Source organism: Balaenoptera physalus (genome assembly GCF_965194825.1).
Source record: "Balaenoptera physalus genome assembly, chromosome: 15".
Classification (NCBI taxonomy): domain Eukaryota; kingdom Metazoa; phylum Chordata; class Mammalia; order Artiodactyla; family Balaenopteridae; genus Balaenoptera; species Balaenoptera physalus.
In genome coordinates, this window is record NC_138894.1 from 3,809,106 (window position 1) to 3,830,476 (window position 21,371).

At 48.4% G+C, this 21,371-nt stretch overlaps 1 protein-coding gene across 5 annotated transcripts in view; it reads right to left on the bottom strand.

Annotated features, from left to right (window-relative positions):
• Positions 1 to 11,101, bottom strand: part of NCK2 (NCK adaptor protein 2) — a 139,792-nt gene extending 128,691 nt beyond the window's left edge. The window contains exons 1-2 of one of the 5 annotated variants that reach the window (XM_082426394.1): positions 10,745 to 10,998; positions 9,774 to 9,918 (exon numbers count right to left, since the gene is read on the bottom strand). The gene's annotated coding sequence lies outside the window, so the exon portion shown is untranslated. Of the gene's footprint in view, positions 1 to 9,773; positions 9,919 to 9,968; positions 10,104 to 10,744; positions 11,000 to 11,077 lie in introns of those variants that run through there. The other 4 variants (XM_082426396.1, XM_082426397.1, XM_082426393.1 and 1 more) reach the window with 4 other exon arrangements.
• Positions 11,102 to 21,371: the final 10,270 nt, after the last annotated feature.

A 21,371-nucleotide genomic window follows, 5' to 3' on the forward strand; every position in this document is an offset into this window, starting at 1 on the left:
ACAAAGCCCTGAGGAAGCCCTGCGTCCCGCAGCTCCAGATCCGGGGCATGACCTGACAGCAGGACCCCTGCGGCCAGTCCCTGCCCCTGTGACCCTCACTTTCCTTCTCTCCGCAGTGGCCAAGTCACAGTACTTGCTCCTCCACCGATGTGTCAGGATCAAATGATACAATGACACACGCAGAACAATTAGACACACACAATGTCATGCAGCACACAACTGCAGAACCTCCAAGTCTGTCCAGAGAGTTACTATTCATCTTTCCTAGGTCTTTCTCAGTGCCCATGAGGATGGGAGGTTAAGGAAAGAAAAAGACTGACTGTACTTTTAACCATCTCCACCGAGAAAAGTTCAAAAATGTCCAGAGCGCTGATTCTGTGTTTATCCTAGCAACAGAACAGGAAGAGAGGAGATACAAGAAGTGACCAAGTAAAAGGGAAGAGCAATACAACAGGAAATGATTTACAGAAAACAGATCTAGATTAAGCCAAGGAAACTTCTAACCGGCAGCCCTCTCAATTTCTAGGCTTCTCTGACTTTATCAAGTCAGAGCCTGCTTATAAAGAAAAAGAAGTACGGACAGAACATGACAATCAAGGCCAGCTAACAGGCAGCTCTGCCACTGAGCCAGACGCTGAAAGACACTCACAACCCAATTATCATTTTCCCTTTCCTCTTCCCTGGATAAGGTCTAATTTGTGATATTTTGGTCCTCTCTCCCCTGAAGAGTTTATTTTAGAACTATATAAAAAAAGGAAATAAAACATTCAAAAGCTAACAGATGTGACCAGCTCAAAGATTAGCAGGCTGAATCTAGGATCTTATAAACTTTAGTAACAGCAAGAACTTTTTTTTTTTCTATAAACAATCACCAATTGTAAGGATTCTGAGCTAAGTAAACAGAGGTCTTTGATTAAACCAAACTCTGAAAATCAACTACCTATTAAAAGCCATTGATAAGGGACCCCATTACTTCCCTGTTTGTGGACATTCTAAAGGGAATGTGTTGTCACCCCGGTTCAGCCAGATTTCATAATGCTTCCTACAAAATCAGCATTTCGTATTTATATGGTCCAAAGAGGCAGAAGGAGAAAATTTAAAAAACAATGCATGCCATACTTTACCACCAACAATATTACAGATAAACTATGGTTAACTCAGTTATATTAAAGTTTCTCCTTTATATACTTAACTGTAGAGGTGTATAAATACTGTTTAGCTTTCTAAATAGGTATTATTTTTCATGTTTACAAAACTGCAGGGAAAAAATGATCTCCAAGAGGGCAACTGTGTGAAAGAATACACGGGCCATTAATTGAAAGGTTTAAGCAAAGTATAAGAGCAGTTGCTGGTAACAAGGCTGCTGAAACACTGACTTTTCAGGCCAGTTGACCCTCTGATGTGGGGACAGTCTGGTGCATTGTGGGATACAGGCTAGCATCCCTGGTCTTTGCCCACTGGACACCAGGACCACTCTCCACTCTTGACAACTGGAAAATGTCCTCAGACACCACCAATTGTCCAGAGGGGCAGAGCCACCCCTGGTTGAGAACCACTAATTTACATACAAGAGTAGAGGATCAAGTCTCAAGTTCCTTTTTTTTTTTTCTTAATTATTTGTTTACTTATTTATTTTGGCCGCGCTCTGCAGCATACAGGATCTTAGTTCCCCAACCAGGGATCGAACCCATGCCCCCCGCATTGGGAGCGCAGTCTTAACCACTGGACCGCCAGGGAAGTCCCATCAAGTTTCTTTTTTTAATATTAACCCCTGAAAAGGTATCCTCTTGCATTTGCAAAAGTGAATTGCTTTTATTTCTTAACCCAAATCTACCAGCTAGGAAAATTCAAAAACGAATGGGAATTTTCAGGTATGCAGTTATGTTGAAAACATTTCTGCCTTTGACTGTAACAACCCTCTCCGACCTGAGACATTAAGGAAAAGAGGATCTCCTTCTTCCAGAAGGCAGGGCAGCCTTCCCTCCCGGGGCTGAGCTCGCCTGGTGCAAGGCACAGTCAAGTTCAAGCAGCAACAATTACACACCGGAGCCCTCATCTACGACCCTCAACGGAGCCTCAGTTCCACCCAGGCACCCCTGAAAATGAAAATGACAACAGCAGAGGGTCTGTTGTCCTCCCATTTTTAAGAGGACAGTTTCTTTATAGTCACCGCTGGGTCTTATCTCCTGAACCACATGAAAGAGACCTACGACGGAGACACTAAGAAGGGAAATGAAGCAGCAGAGACGTCTTAATAAAGGGAGGGGAGCTTGTACATACGAGCCAGGCCAGTCCGAAGAAGGCAGTAACTGAACACGTAAAGGAAAACCATCCGAGTGCAGGTAAGGAAGGCAGATGACTTAAGCTGCATGGTCAGGGTCGGGGAATCACACACAAACGTGAAATACAGAGGGAAGAACCAAAAGAAAGGAAAAATCTGCTTTTATATCCGTCTTGCCAGATTCTGCTCCTAAATCTGTTCCTTAAAAAAGAAAGCAGTTTGGTGAAAATTCACTATTCACCTATATCAAATGTCCTGAAACTGATTCTAAAGTAACTCCCTGAATCCCTCGTTATTTCATGGTCTCTTAAAAATACTCCAGCAGCTTGCAGTTTTTACGTCCATGCCCCCAAGCTGGTTCCCATCACTCAGAGCAACAAGAGAGCTGTTTATCCCCAATCCCGACATCTCCCCACCACCCCTGCCCACAACACACACGGACTTGAAAACAGGGACACAAGCTTTTAAAGGGACTGTCCTTAAAACGAACACAGCTGGAAAGGGGGAAAGAGACAGAACTGCTCTTCTGCAGCCAGGCTTGCAAGTGACATAATTAAAATATCTGTTGACTCGCAGACATCCTTAAATGCTCAGCCAAAACTCATAGGATACGAAACTGAGGCACATCCTTTAAGGAAGATCGATGCAGACACTGATGGGCTTCGTCCAATGAGACAGCCACTGGCGCCTTCTCTAAGCATCTCACGCCCACCTCTCCCTCTTCTAAGATTCCTCCCGAGCTGGCCGTCCTCACCGCCGCTGGGAGAATTATTAAGCTTGTTTAAGTAAATAAATCTTTGCTGCTCCTCCTCCTGGGACAGGCTGCACGGAGAGAAGCAGCTGGACGGCAAATCTAAGCCTGTGAATTCAGAGAGCCTGCCCGCGTGATAGCCCATCGGAGACCACCGCCTTCCCGACCTGGAAACACACAGAAGTCCCCCCAACAGCACCACACTCTCGACTGTATGTCAGTTCCATCTGCCCCGAGGGGAGGCTACCCAGTGCTTCCAGGGCCCTCCAACAACGGAAGGGCGAGTTTAGGATGGTCCGGCACTAGAAGCCTCGCTTAGGACGGCAGCCGATGTCGAAGTTCCCACAAAGTTAGAACAGCAGTCTTCCAAAATTCCAAATCACCTGAGAACTCATCAGGAAAGGAAACTCTCAGGTCCCCCTGCAGATGCTCTGGTGTGCGTCCAGCCATGTGAGTTTGAAGGAACCCTCCAGGGGATGCTGAGGCCCTGCTCTGAGCTGAACAGTGTGCCTGTTTGGGGGCCCCCTGGCCCGTGGCACTCAGAAAGGAGGGCTGGCAGGCAGGAGCAGCAAGGCCGGTGGTGCTCGCCGCTGCGCCTCTGTGACCCTCCGCGGCACACCCGCCAGCACCACTGGAGCAGCTGGTGACTATTCGTGATGCCCTTCCAGAGTCCAGGGCCTCCAGCATAACTTGGCTGGTAAGAGGTTCCCAGAATGAACGACCTCCAAGCTCTACTCCCTATCAATGGTTTTCCATTATGTTTCTCCAATCTTACACCATCATAAAAGTTTACAGCTCTGTTTATGCATTTTCAGATACACCTTAATGAAGAGATGGTGGCCTAGCTTAGTGGATTAGAGCAGAGCCTCAGAAGTCAGACAGCCTGAGTGTGAATTCCAGACCTGCCACTGACCAGCTCTGGAACCTTCGGCAGCCTGAACTGCTATGTCTCCATATCCTCGACTATAAAGAGAAATGCAAGAAATCACACTCAGGTTTTTTTTTTTTATAAATTTATTTATTTTTATTTATTTATTATTTTTGGCTGCATTGGGTCTTCACTGCTGTGCACGGGCTTTTCTCTAGTTGCGGCGAGCGGGGGCTACTCTCTGTTGTGGCGCGCGGGCTTCTCATTGCAGTGGCTTCTCTTGTTGCGGAGCATGGGCTCTAGGCGCGTGGGCTTCAGTAGTTGTGGCACGCGGGCTCAGTAGTTGTGGCTCACGGGCTCTAGAGCGCAGGCTCAGTAGTTGTGGCGCACGGGCTTAGTTGCTCCACAGCATGTGGGATCTTCCTGGACCAGGGCTCGAACCCGTGTCCCCTGCATTGGCAGGCGGATTCTTAACCACTGTGCCACCAGGAAAGCCCCACACTCAGTTTTTGAAGGCATTCAATGAGCTAGTATTTTGTGTAACGTGGTCAGCACAGTCACTACAACGTGTGGTGTGTGTGCGTTAGGGAAGAAGCCAGTGATCACTAAAGAAATATGATTTTTAGGTTCTATACTTAGAAATTAAGTACTTAAATATATCAGAAATACACTGAACACTACAATCCCCCAAAAGTTATTTTGCATTGGTAACGTAACCTCTAGAATTCTACACACATTTTAAAACGTTTGTAAAATATACAAGTATCCTGATTCTAGGTAACCACATCTGGTTTGAGTACTCTAAAATTGCTTGAGTACCTGAAATATCACAGTATTCCTTAGAACTACAGATTACACCTTTCCCACTAAAGAATAATAATTACCATTACTATGATCCCAGGTTGCTTCCTCTGTGTCTCTTCAGCTATCTCAACTTAGGAAAACACAGACTAAACGAAGCTTGCATCATCAAAGTGTACAGACCTGTGCTCTCCAGCATGCAACCACCAGCCTCATGGGGCCACTGAACACCCAAATGTTGCGAGGGAAGAGGTATGCCACGAACGGAGAACACGTGCTGGCTTTCAAAGACTTCACACAAATAGAAGAATGTGAATCATCACATTAATAATGTTTTATGTTGAACACGTGGGAATAAAAATACTTTGGCTCTACCAGGTAGAAGACTAGATTGTGAAAATTAGTTTCACTTGTTTCTTTTTACATCTTTAATGTGGCTACTAGACAGTTAAAACCCCATCTGTGGCTCGCATTATATTTCAATGGGACAGCACGGCTCCTGACAATCTCTTCAAGGGGCGTTTGCAGGAAACACCCCGCATTAAAACAGACACAGGCAGCGTTTTCGGCACCAGCCTCTCCTCCTTCCTTAAGGGTCAGGTACAGTTCCGGGGCACGAAACTGCAGTTGCACCGTGATGCTGTTATTACAAGGGTAACACTGAATCGGCCCCAAAGTACAGAAGTCTTTAAAAATAAACTGACAATAAACGTTATCACAACTAGCAGGCAGCCATCCAGTGTGTCCTGGGGGTGGGGAAGCATATTCAGAGGCTGGAAGAGCAGTGAGGAGCCCATGGTGCAGGCCCACCCACAGTGGCCACACTGAGGACTGGGGACACTGACCCGAGGGCAGTGGAGAGCCAGCGATGGGACCACGGCCAGGCTCGAGTACCCGGGCGCAGTGGGCAGGGTGGTAGGCGTGGTGAGACAGGTGTTCCGCCAGTGCGAGAGGGGAAGTAAGTACCGCAGGGCTCAGATGTAAGAGATCTTTTGGAGGTAGAATTAATAAGATTGGGATTTGGGAGGCAAGGGAGAGTCCAGGATGACGCAGTGAGTCAATGCTGGGGACATTAACGAGAAGGCAGGCAGGTCAGGAGGTGGTGCCGACAGCTGTGACGTTCAGAGTTTTCAGTGGAAATGACCGGAGAGAAGTCGGGTGATTCACTTGAATGCCCGACTGAGTCATGAACGAACAGGTTTGCCACTGGAGAGCTGCGGTCACACAGGTGATCACCTGGAACAGCTCACGCTGGCCCAGGCCAGCAACGCAGGCAGCGATCGGGGTGGACGTCACCAAACCCGCCCGCACCTGCCAAGGGGACGCTGGCTCCCAGCAGATCCACGGTCTCAGCAGCAGCCCCAGCAATGCTCCTGGCCCCAGGCTCCATCCACGGCCAGGAAACGCTCTGGTTTCCATACCAAATCCAGCACTTTCCGTACATCTCGTAGTTGATCATGATCCTGATCCAAAAACCGTGCTGCAGCTGAGCCAACACCGGCTGAGGGCAGGCGTCCACAAACGGAATTGGTCAGGGCTAGTTCTCTCTCCTAATGGTTCTCCTCAAAGCCTGAAGCATCTGGATCCCGGCGGCCGCCTTCCCCGCGTGTGGAGGCTGCCATCCCCTCCCCTCCCCGCCGCAGATGTCCTCAAGCACCAGATTCCAGATCGGGGTGACAGAAGCCACAGGAAGCCCTAAAATCAGCAGCCTGGTTTTGAACAGAGTGACGCACTGTTATGAACTGAACTGCCCCCCGAATTCACGTGTTGAAGCCCTCACCCCCGACGTGCCTGCGTCTGTAGAAGGAGCCTTGGCAGCAACTAAAGTTCAATGAGGTCGGAAGGGTGGGGCCCTAACCCAACAGAACTGGTGTCCTCCTAGGAAGGGGAACAGACGCCAGAACTCCCCACATGCAGGGCGTGTGAGGGCACAGCAGGAAGAGAGGCTCACCGAGAACCGAGAACCGAGTCTGCCAGCACCTGGATCCTCACTTTACAGCCTCCAGAAGGGCGAGAAATAAGCCACCTTTTCACGCTCAGCCTGTGGGATCTGTGAGGGCAGCCTGAGCAGGCGTGCACACACTGAATGGGGACAAGTGCCCTTCAACTCGCAGAGACTGTCCAGGCCGAGGGGTTCAGACACCGAAATCAGGACAGGAGGTCACCTCCAGAGTGAACTCACCTGCCCGCCCTGCTCCCACCTGCAGCCGGGCAGAGGCCCACTGGGTCCACACACTCCGCCCATCAGGACCTGCAGCAGACCCGCAGCCTCCCACGGACTACCACGCCCAGCACCTCTGGGGGTCATCTCCTCCTGCTGAGCAGGCAGGGGGCTCTGTCACCCCGCCACTGTCTCTGGGCTCCGGGGTCCTCACACAGACCTCAGGGCCGAAGCCCACATCACCATGTTATTTTGATACTAAGTATGGTGGCAGATGGGAAAGCTAATTGGTAAACCATAATTTTCCATTTGAACACTAGTACCTGTTGTTTTTATCTGACTTGAGCGTTTCAGATCTTCATTTAACTACCAACCAGCAAAACAATCCCACTTTCCAAAACTCTCAAAAGGGGAAATTGCAGTATTTCGATTCTGAGCGCACTTGAAGCTTCTTTTCTTAAAAACATTAAAAAATGGTATAAAAAGAGCTAAGAGGAAACTAAATGGCTAGCTTACCAGGCCAGGATAACAAACGCTCTGCCCAGAGTTTCCAGTTCAGGTTAACCTGGACAGACAACCTATTGAAAAGTAAAATATTTAGGCAACCCACCAGGGGGTTATATAGCTGGGTTTGCTTTTCGTCTCGCTTTTTTTTTTTTTTTAATTAATTTTAGCTTCAGGACTATAAATGATTCGTTTGACAGAGAATTTACCAAATAGAGAGGCCACCAGACCAAATCCTCCCATTGTCTTGACCTGGACATGCTGGAAACAAAACCTTATGAACCTAGAGCCTTAATGACTGACAGGCTCAGAACTCAATGTTCACATGTTCGATCAGTATTTTCTGGGCATCCGTGTGTACAAGGAATGAACACAAACCACAGGGCCAACTGTGACAAATGTGTGTGTGTGTGTTGGGGGAGGGAGTTATAACTGGTTAATGTTGATTATACCTTCAGAAATTGACACACTTTGGGAACCATTCAAAGTGAAATGCAGGAAAAGAAAAAAACAGTCTAATTTTTAAAACCGTGTTACTAAAATGGCCTAAAGAAACAAGAAACTATCTTTACTTTAGCTCCATACGTTTGAAACCGTTAAATGGCTCTCTTGACCTCCTTCTAAACTGCCTTAACTCAAGCATTTAACGGTATCATCACGATGTCATTTTTAGCCTTTGAAAACACACCACAAAGGGTTTCCATCACTCATTTTAGGAAAGAGAAACATTTTGGAAGGGACATTTGCAACTCATCTGGATGGGAAAACTCATCTCGTAAGCCTCGGGTTTGAGTTGCGGGGAGTTTCCAGTTCATCTGTGAAAAAAGTTGGCTTACTAGAGTTCCAAACATGGTCCACCACCCTACCCTGCAGTTCTAGCGAACAATCTTCCCCTTGATTCTTCATATAGGAGAAGCATGTCCCCAGCCCTCTCCCCTGGTTCACTGCAGGCCATTCTGGGCAGTAACAAGCATGAGTATCCCGGAGAAGCATGGTAACACGGCCTCATCCAGCCGATGCTAATGAAGTGACCAAGGAAAAAGCTCCAGGTCATTCTGGGCAATGGAGAAGACTTCAGGGTATTTTAAAAGGTTATCCAGTTTGTATACACACAAGAAAGATTTCGGGTGTGTTTACAGTGGACGGTAACACATTTCTCAAATACTGTGTACATATGATCTGTTTGTTGGAAAACCTCAATAATCCCCCAATGCAAATATTTTAACACAGGCTGGGAAATATGGCAGCTTCAAAGAGATGAGGGATGAAGAGAACTGAAGTATAGGGCATGTAGTAAAGAAAACCTCAAAGCCTGACAAATGAGCACAGCTACTTGCAATCACCTTAATCAGGCCCCCTCTTAAATGGGGAGCGAAGGCGACGGGTCAGCCTATCCTCCGGATGGCAATTTACCACCCAATTTCATCCCGTGGCCCAGGATCAATCCTGCTGAGTATTTAGGTAGCAGCTGAGAAGCCCGGGGCCCAGGTGAGGCCTCTAGGTTACTACCAGCTTACAGCTGCTTTAAGTTCCCAATTTCAGCCTCAACTAGCTGCAGCCAGAGGACCACTAAGATCCGGCCACTTTCTTCAAAACTACTTCTAGGGCTTCCCTGGTGGCGCAGTGGTTAAGAATCCACCTGCCAATGCAGGGGACACGGGTTCGAGCCCTGGCCCGGGAGGATCCCACATGCCGTGGAGCAACTAAGCCCGTGTGCCACAACTACTGAGCCCGTGTGCCACAACTACTGAGCCTGCGCTCTAGAGCTCGTGAGCCACAACTACTGAGCCTGCGCTCCGCAACAAGAGAAGCCCCCGCTCACCGCAACTAGAGGAAGCCCACACACAGCAACGAAGACCCAACGCAGCCAAAAATAAATAAATTAAAAAATAATAATAATAAATTAAAAAAAAAAAACTACATCTAACCAACCTGGAGGAGAGAAACATCAAAGTAGGATTTTCCCTCGTGGTCACTAATTCAGAAACACGGTTAACACCCACGTCTGGGGAAACCCCTGTTCCAAACACCTAAAAACCTACATTGACAGCTCAGTCTCCTGGTTAGGCCCACTCGATCTGCTCATGTTCACTGGCTGCCACCCTCTTTATACAACCCCACCACCCATGCCTGAATCCTGTCATTAATTTACCCGTTTATCTAGGGCCACTGGGTAAGTGAATTAAGGGAGTGTTCAGAAGCAAAGTTTTGATCTGCTTTGATAAGTTAAAGCAGCCCAGATTAATTTCATTTTCAGTCGTTTTAAGCCTTGCAAAGCCCTGCTGCTTACGATATCAAATGCAGTGGATGAAACACACCCTGAATAACTCTCATTCCTACCAAAATCCCTTTGGCGAAGCCCAGGAGAAAGCCGCACTGGGCCGGGGCCAGGCAAGGACTCCCCTACCTGTGGGTCCCGCAAGCCACACCGGGCGGCCTCGCAGGGTGCAGTTTCTTTGGGGTCAAAGGAAGGGGTGGGCCTGCGCGGGCCCAGCGCTGCGGCCTGCTCATCCCGTTGTGCAGACGCAAACTTGCCAGGTTCAGCCCTAAACCTGTTGGCAAAATAAACAAAGCCAGATACAGGGGACACTGCCGACCTGACCTGTCCTGGGTGCCAGAGGCCGACCCGCGCCCGCTCCTGCTTTGTCCCCCGCGCTGTAGAGACGCCAGTGAGTCCGGAACCCCCGGGCACCCGCGCAGCCCTTCCAGGGCGATCTCCACGGTCCACAAACGAAAGCGTTTTGCGATTACACCCCCCGCACACTCCACGCCGACTGCGCTCACCAGGGAGTTACCGTCTACGCCCTCAAGTCACACACCGAATTCTTCCAGAACCGCTGGGTGGTTCGATCGCCCAGAATAAGCCCAGGGCAGCGCGATCGTGAGAAACTTTGTTTCCGGGGCCGGTTATCTCGGGCAGGATGCGGAGCCCGGCCCCGGCACAAAGCGCCGGGCCCGGAGAGCCTCCCTGACGCCAAGTGACAGCAGCTCCACGCGGGTTCGCAAACAGTCGCGACCCACAGAAGTTCCACGGGCCGCGCTCGCCTCCCGCGTCCTGAGCGGAGCCTGCGATCCGCGCGGTCCTCCCCGGGGGCGCGCCCGGCCCCCGCTCCGCGCCCCCGCGCGGGCCCAGTCCCGGGACCGCCGCGCAGGCCCGCCTAGCCCGCCCGGCCTGGGGAGGGGACGAGCCGGAGGTGCCGGCGGCCGCGGGGCCAGGCCGCGAGGGGACCCGGCTCCCGGCCCCGGCGCGCCCCGCCCCGCCAGCGCCGCGGCGCCGCAACTCCGAGAGCGGCCCAAGTTGGCGGCCCCCGCCCCGGCCCCGGCCCCGGTCCCGGTCCCCGGTCCCCGGCCCCCGGTCCCCTCCCCGGCCCCGCTTACCTCGCGCGCCGCCCGCCGAGGCCGGGGCAGCGGCGCGGGTCCCGGGCGGCGGCCGCGCAGCGCCCGCCCAGGCGCCGCTCTTTGTCTGCGCCCCTCGCTCCTCCCGCCGCTCGGCGGACGCTCAGGCCCGGGCGGACCCCGCGGGCCCGGCCGACCCCAGCCGCCGAGCCCCGCGCCCGCCGGCCCGCTCTGCTCCGGCCTCCGCTCCCGCCGCGGCGCCCCCGCCCCTACCGGCAGCGCCCCCCGCGCGCCCTTCCTCCTCCACCTCCTCCGCTCCGCCCCGTGACGCCGCCGGGGCCGCCCAGGCCCGCGCGCCCGCCGCCCGGGACCCACCTGGGCGCGCACGGCGGACGGGCTCGGGCGGCGCCGGAACGGGCGCGGGGCGCGGGGCTCGCGGCTCGGCCGGGTGCGCAGCCCGGCCCGGGGGACCCTGCGCGGGGCCGGGCCGGGCGCCGAGGAGAGGGGAGGGGAGGCCCCGCTCCGACCCTGCGCGCTGGGGGAGCGAATAGGAGGACGGGAGAGGCGAGCAAGGCAGCAACTTCGGCATCGAAGGACCGGCGGGTGGTCTTTCCATCCTCTTTTTGTTTGATTTTCTTATCAGGACGCCCTGGGGCTCGGCCACCGCCCCCCTCCCGGAAGCCTTCGCCTGGCACCCTCGGCGAGGCAGGCCTGCGGTCCATCAGAAAAGTGACTTAGAAAAATGTCACTTCCTCTCTGTAATTGCTTCTGGGCATTTTTATTTATTTGCCTTGTGTCTATTTACTTTCCCAACCAGACACTTTTTGACTCTCTGTTATCGTCGGAAGCACTTCTTAAAAGCAGGGGAGGAAACCCAAAGTGTGTGCCTGAGTTCCCTCGTGTCCAGCTCGAGCCCGCCCACCGGGCAGAATCCTGGAAGGAGTTGTAGGAATGTGGGCCCCAGAGGGAGTTGTCACTGGTAGTGGAACCCTCCGGTCACCTGGCCACATGCTTACCTGTAACCCCAGAGAAGGGGGAAAGACGCAAGTTTCCTTAAACAGGCACATGTATCCAGATGTCTGTCATCAATCCCCTCCCCATATGGCTTCCCAAAAGGAAATCCTAGTACTCAAATGATCCTGATTTCCTGGTGGAATAGCCCGGATCCATGTTAATGAAATTCTTTCTTAGGCTCCAGGCTTCTTATTATATTAAAGCAATAATAGTTTACCCAAGGTGACAAGGCGTTGTCCCTGAATGAATGGGTCATCCCCTGCCTTGTTCCCCAGCAGAAGTACCCAAGGAGGGTCCTTGGAGCCAGTATAATTTTGAAGTCGCAGTTGAGTGGTTGAGTCTCTGCTTCTTCAACTCCAGAACAAGTGTTTCTGAACCTATCTAAAATCTATCACATGGGGAGATAATATTTACCTCGCTCCCCTGTTAAGTCCCTGGCGTGCTTCCTGGCAGTAGGAAGCACTCAGTGGTCAGTGACTGGAGGGGATACAGTGCACTGAGCCAGGATGGGTCCAAAGTCAGGGAGCTGGACAGCCACCTGCTCTATGGTGTTGAGAAAGAAGCTCCCTCAGTCCATTGTTTCGTGAAAACTTTGTCTTCCTAATAAGGAAAGCAGGATTATAGTAAATGGTCTGGCCCAATTTTAAATTAGTTACTCAAAATGGGTATAACAACATTGACCCAATTTCTTACTGCTTGTCTGTTTTGTAACCTTCGCTGAATCAGGAGTTGAACTCCTCATCCTTCTCTGATTCTTTGTAAAGTCACCAAGGACATTATCTAAAACCCAGTGTCTCTTTCCCGGTCTTTATCCCATGCAGTTTTCCGAAGCGCATGGCATTTGTGCTATTTCCTGAAATGCGGTTGTCTGTTCGATTATGTAACACAGCTACCTTTCTGACCTGCCCACGTCTGTCCTCGTCAGGCATGCTGTACTCCCAAACTCTAAAAGTCATATTCCCAAAGCACACTTTGGCCCTTTGTTTTTCTTCTGATAAGTGCCTTTTTTTTAAAGAGAGTTGATCATGTTTTGTACGTTTCCAGTCTGACGTTCAGTGATGAACTCCCAGATCTGCAGCCTTAGAGAGCTTCCTGCTCATCTGCAGCCCCTCTGGGCGGCTTCTCAGCTCTTCAACATCACCAGGTTCAGAAGGAAACTTATCTCCTTCCCAAGGGAGCTCTTCCTCCAATGACCTCAGGCTTGGCCAAGAGGCCACCAGGCATCTCAGCTCCTGGGAGAAAGTCATTGCAATTCGACTTCTTCCTTCCTTCTCTCCAGGCTTGGCCTTGGCAGGAGGCAGAGTGGCCTCCTCAGCCTTTCCACTCCCAGACGCCCCATGAGAACAAATGGCCTGGGATGGGCCAATAGACCCCTCCCACTCAGAACTCTGGAAATGGAGAGGGTACCAAAGGCCAGGGAGGAAGAGATGGAGTTTGCTTTTGCCCAAAGGATCCCAGAACTTCCCTACAGAGGCCATTAACCCTCCTGGTGTCCCCCCCTCTCCCAGCTCCTCCAGCCCCACCCTCTGTGAACTACCTGATTTCCTTCAGTAAGTCCCTGTTCTGCGTAAGATAGCCAGAGGTACTCTCCCTTCTTGCAACCGAAACCCCCGAATGATGCAAATGCTAGGATTTTGGAAACAGATGGGAGGGAGCTTAGAGTCCTGAGGACAGAGAGGGGGAAAGTGGGAGGACACCAGGAGGACAGAAGATACTCCATTTAGAAGGGAGCAAAGGATGCCTGCAGAGGATCCTGAGGAGGTAAGACCAGGAGACACAGGAATTAAGTGTGGACGTCATCATGGTGGCAGGATGACTCATTTGGTGCCTGTACCAAAGAACGCCGAGGGGTAAGGAAGAAAGAGCGGTCAGACGTTTGCAACACTTAAAAAAATAAAAGATAAAAATGTAAAAATAAATTTTAAAAAAGTCTGCAACACTTAGAAAGGTAATAACTCAAACTTGGGTGGAGTGACTGGTTGGAGGAGGGATAAACTGGGAGATTGGGATTAACATATACACATCACTATATATAAAATAGATAACCGACAGGGACCTACTGCAGAGCACAGGGCACTCTACTCAGTATTCTGTGATGACCTATATGGGAATAGAATCTGAAAAGGAATGGATATAGGTATTTGTATGACTGTATCACTTTGCTGTACACCTGAAACTAACACAACGCTGTAAATCAACTATACTCCAATATAAAATAAAAATTTTTTTTAAAAAGTTTGCGACACTTAGAAAGGTAATAACTCAAACTGGGGTGGAGTGAACCAGTCTAGGACAAGTTGAGAGGAAAAGCCCAAAAGGAATGGGCATTCCTGGATATGGCGGCGGAGGAGAACGGGAACCCAGTGTCACCTACAGGTTTGGATATGGGTAGCTTCAAAGAGGATGGTGCCCATATCAGAAATAGAAAAGTTGGGTAAATTGGTTTGTGAGAGATAAACAGTTCTGTTTTTTGTTTTTTTTTTGAACTAATTCTCTGTTTACTGCCATTTTTGCTACGATTGGTATCTTTATTTATTTTTATTTTATTTTTGGCTGTGTTGGGTCTTCGTTTCTGTGTGAGGGCTTTCCCTAGCTGCGGCAAGCGGGAGCCACTCTTCATCATGGTGCGCGGGCCTCTCACTGTCGCGGCCTCTCTTGTTGTGGAGCACAGGCTCCAGACGCACAGGCTCAGTAGTTGTGGCTCACGGGCCTAGTTGCTCCGCGGCATGTGGGACCTTCCCAGACCAGGGCTCGAACCCGTGTCCCCTGCATTGGCAGGCAGATTCTCAACCACTGCGCCACCAGGGAAGCCCCCAACAGTTCTGTTTTTGTATGTTCAGTTACATTGAATGAATCTTTATTGCTGACGAACTACACAGAGAGTGCTCTACAGGAAGCCAGAAATGAGCAAGTCACGGTTCCTGCCCTCAAGTGACTTTTTGCTAGAAAACTAGCTATTAGTGCTGTACGTATTCCACTGGCATAATGAGCTTTATTGCTCTTTGTGTCATGTCTCAGCTCGGATGTAAACAGCCTGAGGGCAGGACCACGTCTGATTTTCCTCTGTGACTCCAGTGCCTTTTCCTCTGTCCCCAGATGATGGACGGAAACGCCAAACCTTTATGAGTTCACCAAAGAGAACAGAGGACTGTGTTAGCAAGGAGGCCTTGAAAGAGGCCTTTATGAACTCACTGTAAGAATTTCAAAGCAAATGCTGGTGGACTTGCAGATTTCAGCGTTTCATTTTATCCACATTCTGCCTACAAGGAGAAGGGACAGAAAGATGGCATGATAATTTCTTACCAAAACTCCAAAGTACCTCCCCATTACCTCTTCATCCATCTCTCAGGGACTGACAGGATTTTTTTTTTTTTTTAAAGCCACCCATACAAAGAGTAAAGTTCATACAAAACAAAAAAAGTAAGATACTGTCCACATGTGATCAATACAATTCTCCTGCTTCTAGCTCTGAATAATGATCTGGATTTCAGGAAACAGCTATGTGTTACCTAATTGTTTAAAGAAAAACAGATGAGGTAACACCATAAAGTCAAGTGCAATTTAGCGTAAAAGGAAAATTGGAGCAAAGTTAGCGTGCTATGCAATCTTTAGTATGTGTTTTGTCAAGGAATACTTCCTGTGGTTATAGATACACACGTCAGAACTTTAAAACTTGAAGCCTGCTTGCTCTGAAATAGAAAAATGATCAAACTTTAAATTGTTTTTGATTATTAGCAGCAGGGTGAATTAATTTCAGATAGGAAAAATCTTAAGAGGAGCTCCAAAACTTTAGAAAAGCTAAGAGGATTTTACTCACATTTCCATTTTGAAATCTGCCTTTAGGTGAACATCACCAATGAAACATTTCTGCGAGATACAATAAACCCTCAGTTAATCAGGCTGCCTCAGGAATGGGCTATTCTGCTAAATTAAATTTTCATATTGGGTAAGGATTAACTAGAAAGCCCCTTTAGCTGGAACATAAGTTAAAATCTTAAAACTATATATTGCAAATTGCTATCTTACCTTAAAAAATGCAATATAGTAAGTGAAATGAACCTTTTTGATGTTGGGGTACCCATAATGCCTCAGAGTCACCATTCTGAACACAAATCCTCATTTTATGGTGCTAAGTGTGTATAAGATTGGGTGGAGTGTGCACTAAGTCAAGGCCATGCGCTAAAATTGCTTTTTAAACAGTTAATAATACTTCCCTGGTGGCACAGTGGTTGAGAATCCACCTGCCAGACACGGGTTCGAGCCCTGGTCCGGGAAGATCCCACATGCCACAGAGCAACTAAGCCCGTGCGCCACAACTACCGAGCCTGTGCTTTAGAGCCCACAGCCACAACTACTGAGCCCACGTGCCACAACTACTGAACCCACATGCCACAACTACTGAGCCCACATGCCGCAACTACTGAAGCTCGCATGCCTAGAGCCTGTGCTCAGCAACAAGAGAAGCCACCGCAATGAGAAGCCGGCGCACCACAACGAAGAGTGGCCCCTGCTCGCTGCAACTAGAGAAAGCCCGCACGCAGCAACGAAGACCCAACGCAGCCAAAAAAAATGTTTTTAATAAATAAATAAATAAAAAATAAAAAGTTAATAAAGCATATCTGTTTTTCTGAATTTACTACTTGTTTTTTCCCTAAAAGTGGAGTACTGAGCAGGGAGACGTACAGTTAGTGAAGGTTCCCGTATGTAAAGTCTAGTTATTCAATGTCTTACAGGCATATTTTAAAAGGGAAGATTTCTAGAATATAAAGCAATTCTCAAGTAGAGGACTGGTGGATAGAATGTTGCTTTCATTAATCACACTCTTCGCTAAAGCACAAAGAAGTTAATGCAACAGTATGTTCTAGAAACACCGTGATCTGATACCTTTTTCACTTCGCTGTTTGTGGTGTGCTGCTCGGAACAGCTCTCTCTATTCAGTGCATTTGGTGGGAAATTTTAAACTGGAAACTGGCTGTGGGTGAGGAATAATCCTGAGCGGTTTACACCTGGTGGTCTGGGACACCCTCCCTTCCAAACAGTGTCTTCCACTCATTAGTCAGTAAACCCTCTCTCTCCTTGGAATCCCTCTCACTCCCCACACTCCTGCTGGGGTACTTCGCCCCAAATGCCTCGATTTAGTCATTTACGTCTAAGTGATACTGAAAGACCACAAGCTGACTCAGAGCAGGAATGATTTCTTTGAATTCTCCAGAGTACCTCATACAAAGTTGGGAGTTAATAAAGGTTTTTTGAAGGGATGCTGTGGGATTAAATTAAACTCTTTGGAAATAGTGTTTTTTAAATGCAATATATGTTCGGCTATTTATATTGTAAGTTATTATTAATGCTATAGTTACTCATTCACTGTGTTCTTACCACTTGCCAAGTGCTTTGTCTGCTTCTCACAACACAGCGAGGGAAGCCCAGTGGTCCCCATTTTAGAGATGAGGCTTAAAAAGCTTCAAAACCTTGTCTAAGTTCACAAAGCTAACAGGTGGTTGTGAATTTTTTTTTCATGGTCTCTCATACAAATATTGGTTCACAAGGTGCCTGAGAAATACAACTGAGATAAATAAAGAGCACTTATTTTAATTACCCATTATATCACTTTCATGCTATATTCTTTTTTTCTCCATGACTTATTTATTTTATATTTATACTTTTATGTTTTGTGACCCTCTTCACCTGTTTTGTCCACCCTCACCCTTACTTCTGGCAACCACCAATCTGTTCTCTGCATCTATGAGCTTGCAGGGGGCAGGGGTGGTTTTTCAGGGTTTTTTTGTTTTGTTTTTTTTTTAGATTCCACATATAAATGAGATCATATAGTATTTGTCTTTCTCTGTCTAATTTATTTCACTAAAAATAGTATCTCAGGGTCCATCCATGTTGTTGCAAATGACAATATTTACTTCTTTCCCCTGACTATTAACTATAATATTCCATTGTGTGTGTGTTTTCTTTATCCAATTCTTTATCCATTCATCCATCCATGGACGCTCAGGTCGTTTCCATGTCTTGGCTTCTATGAATAATGCTGTAAGGAACATGGGGTTGCAGATATCTCTTTGAGATAGTGATTTCATCTCCTTCAGGTATGTAGCCAGAGGTGGGATTGCCAGATCACATGGTAGTTCTATTTTTTTAATTTTTGAGGACCCTCCATTCTGTTCTCCATAGTAGCTGTAACAATTTGCATTCCCACCAGCAGTGCACAAAGGTTCCCTTTTATCCACATCCTTGCCAACACTGGTTATTTCTTGCCTTTTTGATATAGCCATTCTGACAGGTGTGAGGTGATATCTCATTTTGATTTGCATTTCCCTGATAATTAGCGATGTTGAGCACTTTCTCATGTGCTTGTTGGCCATCTGTATGTTTTCTTTGGAAAAATGTCTATTCGGTTCTTCTGACCATTTTTAAATTAGATTGGTTTTTTGCTATTGAGTTGTATGAGTTCTTTATATATTTTGGATATTAATCTCTTATCAGATATATGATTTGCAAATATTTTCTCCCACTTTGTACGTTGCCTTTTCATTTTGTTGATGGTTTCCTTTGATGTGCAGAAGCTTTTTAGTTTGATGTAGCCCCACTTGTTTACTTTTGCTTTTGTTGCCTTTGCTTTTGGTGGCAAAATCAAAAAGTCTTCAAGACCTATGTCAAGGAGCTTATGGCCTATGTTTTCTTCTAGGAGTTTTATGGTTTCAGGTCTTACAGCCAAGTCTTCTGTCCTTGGCTTGCAGATAACCACCTTCTCGCTGTAGCCTCACCTGGCCTTTTCTCTGTGTGTGCATTCCTGGTGTCTCTGCCTCTTCTGTTAAGGACACCAGTCATGTAGGATTAGGACTCCACTCTTACAACCTCATTTAACCTTAATTATTACTTTAAAGACCCTATCTCCAAATACAGGCACATTGGGGCATAGGACGTCAACATATAAATTGAGGGGGGGGATGCAATTTAGTCTATAACACCTACCAAATAAATCACTTGCACTCAAATCATTATCTCAGGATGTGACCCCAAATTAAAACAGCCATATACCAACTTGCCTCAGACCTTGAAGAAAGCTGTTATAAAGGACAGACACACACACGCACACCTGGTTCGACAAAGCGTGGGTTCTTGACATCAGAGAATGCACTGACCATCACAAGCAGTTTCCTGGCAGGCTTGGATTGCGTAATCCAAGAATAAAAGTTGGGGTGGGTGGTTCTCCTTAAAAAGATGAGCCTATGGATTCATAGGATTTTGCTTTTTCTGCACCAGTTACTTTCCGTTTACCATTGTTCCGCACAAAGGCAGGTTGGACGCACAGCTACCCTGATGGATGGGAGGAGATTCAGGAGACAGATTTCCCAGGGGACTCCCATCTCAGGAAGGTGTCATGTGATGTGTTTTCTGGGCACAGGAACACATGTCTAAAGCAGTTCCGTGGTAGACCTTTCAGGGTCCTCCTGACATGACCCCCTTTGAGACCGAGGCCCACCTTCAGCCGAGAGTCACTGCGGTGGGTCCCTGACCAGTGCGCTCTCCCCACCTGCGGTCTGAGCAAACCTCACCTCGTTCACTCACGTGCATTAACTGCTATTTTTCAAGTCCATGCAGCTGCCATGGTGAGGACTAAAACACGAATTGGTGTTGTGATATTACTGAATTCACTGTAGCTTTTAGTCCTGTGACTGTCTAACCAAAGGATATTTAAACTACTATCACTAACACGAGAAGATATTTGAAAAAAACATGTGTTTGTGTAAAAAGGGATCGTCCTGCTCAAAACTTTGGAGTCACTGTTCTAAACTGTAACAGAGAGACATTTCTGACTCAGCCGAAGCTCCGTGGACAGGGTCTGAGGAGAGAGTCTGTAATCGGCTTCCTATCCACAGCCCCTCGGCCCCTGAATAGTTCCCTCCTGGATTGCCAGGCCCACACTTCTTTGCTCTAGCCACCCTCATCCTCTGCTTCCTGTCTCTTGCTCTCTTCTGCTACCTGTATTTTTAATTCTCTTCAGGTAGGCGTTCCCTCCGCACCTTGATCAGCTCTTTCTGTGTTCTTCAATTCCTTCTTTGAATCACCATCCGCCAGTATCCCCGTCAGGTTTGAAGAACTTGGCCAAATGCAGAGATGGAGAATTAGACTAGAGAAGGTGAACTCGGGTATACAGCCATCCTCAAAGGTCGGCTGCGCCCGGTGTAGCAGACACAGCTGGTGTCCAGTTGCGCCCCTGGAACCCACCCTTTCCCCGCCCGTGGGCCCAGCTTCCGCCGCCAGGGATACAGTGCTCCAGGATCTCTCTGGCTCAGTGTCTGTTCCCCTCAAGCGCGGGGCAGAGGTGTGAGGGCAGGAGCACCTCCCAGAGTCCTCCCAGCCACTGACTGCTGGGAACTGCTTGGCAAACATGCCAGCTCCCTCCTCCCTCGGGTGGCATCGCTGGGGTGTGTGCCCCACTGGCTTGCAGAGTTCCCTGTGCGATGATCGTCCAGGTGTCTGCAGGAGTAACTTGCTTCGTAAAAAGCCTTACGTCACCCTCCTTCCTTCTCCTGCTCCCCCCGATGATGTTTCCTGGGCTCCCCTCCCAAATAACCTTGTGCTCTAGTCCTAGCCTCAGAGATTGCTTATGGGGAACTCCAAATTAAGATGCCCTGGGAAGTTCTTTGGCCTGATACCTTTTGAACGACCTATTTCTAGATGAAAGAAAAGGGTATTTGGCGGTGGTCTAGTACTGCTTGGATTTATAATTCTATTACCTGGATGGGCACTTAAATAGTTGTGACCCAGGTAAGCCACTTAACTTCTTCATGCCTCGGTTTCCATACGGTAGAATAAGGGTCTGCACTGGAGAAGTGATTTTCCAAGTGTGGAATTCCCCTGAAGGATTTTAAAGATTCTCCAGAGCTCCAGACAACAGTAAAATCTGAAAAGGAAAGGCTCCCATAGGGTTATTCGAATTAAACTGCAACAATTCAGGGCAAGGGGAAGAACGTGCTATTGGGTATCAGGAGATGATTATAGGTCTTTCACGTTTGTGCTCATCCTGCAAACAGAGGCACTAACAATCTTCATTCCAGACCATCTTTTCAAAGATGTTGCACAGCAAAGAGCCTTGGGAAATACAGGTAGTATCTTCCAATGGGCCAGGGCAGGCTTGTTTACTGTCCAGTATAATAAAGATCATGATTCCCCCCAGTGCAGTGGTTGAGCAAATTTGATTGCTTGCTGCCCATTATAAGAAGCTCAAGTTCCCTGAGCTCTAGGTTTTTCAGCACTGATGTAAACCCACCGCATGCACAGCGTCTACTGGGCCACTCTGTGTCACCCCCTGGAGACTGGAGGCTGGGGGAACCAAGGCAGACACGAAGCTCATGCCACTTGCTGTCTGGGAACACTAAGCCCATTGTCTCTGACCCAAGCATCTCATGTCTTCTGGCGGCGTTCATGAAGCTATGCAAGCTAACTTTTCTTTTTTTTAATAAGTCTTTATTGGAGTATAATTACTTCACAATACTGTGTTAGTTTCTGTTGTACACCAAAGTGAATCAGCTAAATGCATACGTATATCCCCATATACCCTCCCTCTTGAGCCTCCCTCCCACCCTCCCTATCCCACCCTTCTAGGTCATCGCAAAGCACCGAGCTGATCTCCCTGTGCTAT